We start from the raw sequence: 4,932 nt of genomic DNA, 5'->3' as shown, positions 1-4,932 counted from the left end.
GTCTTCCTTCCTGGAGCAATTGAAAAATTCGGGTCAGTTGTCACCCAAGCCACATATTTACAGCCTGGTCAACATGGGTTTTGGATTGATGTACCAGGCCCCTAATAGCTGGGACAGAGTGGGTCTAGAACAACCATGGCAACCCAAACTAACCAGATGATTGGATAAGGCATCTTTATGATGTCAATGCCTGACCTAAGAGGCTGCTCTTTTAGAAGTAAATTATCAAAATTGGTGATACGTGGATGGCTATGGAGAATGGTATGTCAAACGAATAGGCAGAGAATAATGTCACACTTGCGTGGCCCTAAAGGTCGAAAATTATAGCATGGTCATCGTATCAAGAGATAAAAGAGCTGAAGAAATATCGGTGGAGCAGGGAACCTCTGTTCTCTATCCTCTGCTATGATGAGATTGTCACTGAACAGGATGGAGTGAGAAGCCTATTGTGAGCAATTACTACAGAAGATGGCACAGTGGTTCTGGAGGGAGAACACAAGTGCGGACAGAGTACTATAGCCAGCCCATTATTCAACTTTATTCACTTATTTATAGATTGATCGTCTAATTGGCCACACCAGGTGGTACCCAGGTGTACCACCTGGCTCTGTACTCAGAAATAGCCTCAGTCAGGCTGGGGGAACACACAGCATTATGCCAGGAATGGAAGTAGGTTGCTCCTGTGTCAACCACATGGAAGTTAAATGCTCTAGTGCTGTTCTACCTGTATCTCTGGCCCCAGTCTTGCCTGTTTTTGACCTGATTTGGCTCGCCGGAAGCTCTCAGGTGTGAACTATGGGAGAGGTGAAAGGGAGAACACCTGAGTGCCACAAGGTGTTGTCCAAAACAGAAAGAAATAAATATGCAGAAATCAACATCAGAGCTAAGCTTAGAGGAACAAGTTCAAAGTACCAAGTTTCAATCAAACCTCAAAAAAAAAAAAATCACAAATTATTGATGCAGGGCAGCCAAACACTGAATCACAAAGATCAAATTTTTATTCTTAATTGGGTTTAGGCTTCCATTACAGTGTGTGGAGGATGGGTCATTCAACCAGCTTAGAGCAAGTTTAAACCAGGTGATAAGATTCACAGCAAACAGGGAGGGGCACAAAGAAGAAGGAAGGATAGAGAAAGAGGAATCCTGACCTGTGGCTTGAATCTTCTCAAATCACAGACACTTCTCGAGGCTAGTGGCAAGGATCCACTGAAGCTGTATTCAGGAGTTTGGCATTTTTCCAGCAGAAGACCAGGTATCTTGTGCCAACCCATGCCACACGGCCAGGGTGAGGTAGGCATTGTGGGTCATGAAGGTAAGTATGAGCTCATAGCTCCATAACACCTGGAGTACATGCAGTGCTGTCTGAGCAATTTGAAGCCATTGCAGCACATGGGGCTGTGGAGTGATCTTGGCCTTGTTTGTGTGATTCTCCCTAGCCACCTTGAGACCTTCATAGCAGAGAGCCAGGCAGAATATCACCAGGGAAGTAAGTAGCATGCTGACTCTGCATTGGATCACCAAGCCTGGAAACAGCAGCTCCAAGTTCTTGTAGCCAAAGTAGAAGGTGGTGTGCATCAATATGTGCTCCTAGTGTACACCACTGTGTGAGTGTGAGGCTGAAGCCACGGTGAAGTCATGAGACATGATGCTGGTGGAGGTTTACAGAGTAGAGGAGATCGTAGCTGTGTCCTCGTCGTGGTGAAGATGACACATGGGTCATGACACAAAGGGTCGCCTCTGGTAGGCGGACAGGCAAGGTAGGCAGGCAGTCAAAACTTCAGGTCTTGAACAGGAGCCTCCTCCAAGAGCCTTGAGAAGTCACAGATCTTCAACAGTGACTCCCTTTAAGTACAAGCACAGAAGATCCTCCATGTCATGACCCTCCTTAGAAAGAACCACCTTCCAGTAGCTGATCCTTTCACATTCTTTGTCTAAGAGTGACAGTAATGAAAAGGAGGGTCCAAACACACAAAACCTACAAGAGAACCAACTTAGCTCTCTGTGAGCCAAACTTCTTTTTCACCTTAGGGGAACAGCATCTGAAGCTGGGATTGAATGTCTCAGCCATTTCTGTGATCATGAACTGACCATTGAGAAAAGAGGCACCTATATTTCAAAGCGAAACACTTACCTACCACACAATCATACCATCCTACCAATGAAAAAATAGCTGTCTAAATTTTAGGCAAGCCCCTGACCGATGGCATAGGGACTATCTGCCTTTCAGGTATCCTCACTCACCCTGGATCTCTGTTCTCATGAAGCTTACTCTCCCTTCCACAAAAGACTATTTGTACTCTGTCTAGGCCACAGAGGTCTTCTATAGTAGATTAGAGTTTATATCATGGTGAGTTGGAGAGGTAGACAGATAGTGGTGTGGGCATGCATTGTAACAACTGTCACTATCAAAGGACCCCATTTCAAATGGCAACTTCCCCTAAATTTTTCTGTATTGACTGCATTCCTTGGGTGTGAACACCAGCTGAATGCACACAGAAAGCACAACAGTAAACAGAAATATCAAAAGCAATAAGTAATCAGATGAGTGAACTGGGAAAGCAATGCAAATCATGGCAAATCTCCTTGTCTTGGGAGATGTCACTCTAGCTCTGTGAAATATTTCTGTTTTGATCAAGGTTAAATGAAGCTGAGATAGATTCTTTCAACATAAGTCTATATAGTAGAAAGGTAGAACTCTCGAGAGGAGAGTGTAGTTCATGCCTCAGTTCTTCCAAACTCATGCCTGCAACTTCTTTCTCCAACAAACACCATTTCTGCCAGGGCCCTGCCTCCTCACTGCCATTCTACAGTTCCCCCTTTTGGGACACGGGTCTGACCATATTTGAGGTTTGCATGCCATTTCTGGGCATCACATATGCCCCCAAATCTTCTTGTATAAGGTTTGGGAACCCTCACCACCAGCTCCTTGTTTTCCCTCTACAGGACCATGATCACTGAGGATATACCCCTATAATTTATGGTATCAATACAATAGTGTTGGGAGACTCTGGTCAACTTCATTAGTTAAACGTGGTCAGCCATATTGGACCCCTCCTATTTAACGAATGGTCTGCCCACTTCAAGATCTTATTAAGTTTTCAGCCATTGTAATAATGACTTCATTGGAGATACACAATTTGCACAAGTTCACTTGCTTCTGGCCTCTTCCTTGTTCATTTGAAACTTCATTTCATTAAACTTATTGCTTCCCTTCCCTTATATTATCTAATTTTTGACCAATCTTTTTCCAGCCAGGTATTTTTCCCTTATCTGGAAACAAAGGTATCATGAACAACTATGTCAACTATGTGAAGAATTTTCACATCATGAAATCGTGTAAGAAAACTCATTGCTCAATTGTTGAATGAATTCTTGGACATTAGAAGATTTCAGAAGTCATTGCACTTTTATGAACCCAGTGATGCTGTAAAGAGAACTTGTTATTCTCAGCTTCTATTTCTTTTTTTTTTTTTTTTTTTTTTTTGGTTTTTGGGCCACACCCTGTGACGCTCAGGGGTTACTCCTGGCTATGCGCTCAGAAGTTGCTCCTGGCTTCTTGGGGGACCATATGGAACGCCAGGGGATCGAACCGTGGTCCGTCCTAGGCTAGCGCAGGCAAGGCAGGCACCTTACCTCCAGCGCCACCGCCCAGCCCCAGCTTCCATTTCTTAATGCTTAGAGGTGAGAGTCATTTTTTCAGAAGCCCATCCAAACCATACATTTTGGATGTGTGGATTCTCATTGGTAGTGTATTCCAATAACACGCATGCACCCCATCACCCTTTACTTCCCTGATCTGTAACTTTAATGCAGGGCAATGGCAGACCTGTGTCTGGCCCTTAAAATTTCTTTTGGAGACAGAAAAAGAATCCACTATCCCATTCCTAGTCACTCACTTAGGCACTTAAACACCGCACCAAGAGACTCATAGTAGAACTAGTAGTACATATGCTGAAAGGGAATGTTAGCAACTGTCAAGTTAAGTCTTTATTTTGCTATTCTGCTCAAGTTGCTTTTAGGTTCAATGACCTTGAACCTCAGTCCATGTTCTAAGTCTGACTCCTGATTCCTTCAATGACATGCCACCATGTCAAAGCCAAATGCATTAGACTAATTATTAACATATATACTTTTGTCTCCACACCATATACCCATCCTGTGACAAATGGTCACTCCTAGTAAAAGTGTTTACTGTGTTTCAAATTCACCAAAGAGCATGCCATTAATCAGCTTCCTCTGATTAGCCTCTACCAGACAGCGATCTGCATGAAAACAAAATTAATTCAAGGAAATAAGACCACCTCAACATGAGAACATGAACCCTACCCAGCAATAAAACAATGGATCACTCAATGGCACCAATAATATACCACATTTTTGTGAGGATCTAGGTGCAGAATGATAGCAAGTTAATAGTATCCAGTGACAATAGAGATGAAGGGCTAGCTGTGGAGCAGGGAACCTCTGTTCTCCATCCTTGGCTATGGTGAGATTTTCACTGACAATAAAGGTGTGGGAAGCCTATTGTGAGCCAAGTAATACACAAGTTGGGACAGAGGTTCTGGAGCTAGAGCATAAGTACGGGCAGAATATTTTATCCTGTCCATTATTTTTGTGTGTGTTTTTAATTATTTTTGTGGCTGAAGAGTTTTACAATAATATTTAAGGTACATAGTCACAATGAATTAGGAGAAACCACACCACCAGTGATGTCCTTACTCCACCTCTATTTCCAGCATGCATCTCATTACTCCCTCATTTACCCCGCAGACACTAGTATAACTGGTCCCCAATTGTGCAGCTCTCTGTGGATTAGGTAGAGATTCTTTTGTTCTTGACTTTGATGTTCAGGTATGACCATTTTTATTCCCACCAAATATTCAAGCAAGTGTCTGGACCTGGTACCATTCGTTTTCTTCCCTCAATTGATGG

The sequence above is a fragment of the Suncus etruscus genome, chromosome 10, assembly GCF_024139225.1.
Source record: "Suncus etruscus isolate mSunEtr1 chromosome 10, mSunEtr1.pri.cur, whole genome shotgun sequence".
Classification (NCBI taxonomy): domain Eukaryota; kingdom Metazoa; phylum Chordata; class Mammalia; order Eulipotyphla; family Soricidae; genus Suncus; species Suncus etruscus.
Note: the sequence above shows the minus strand (reverse complement) of the source record.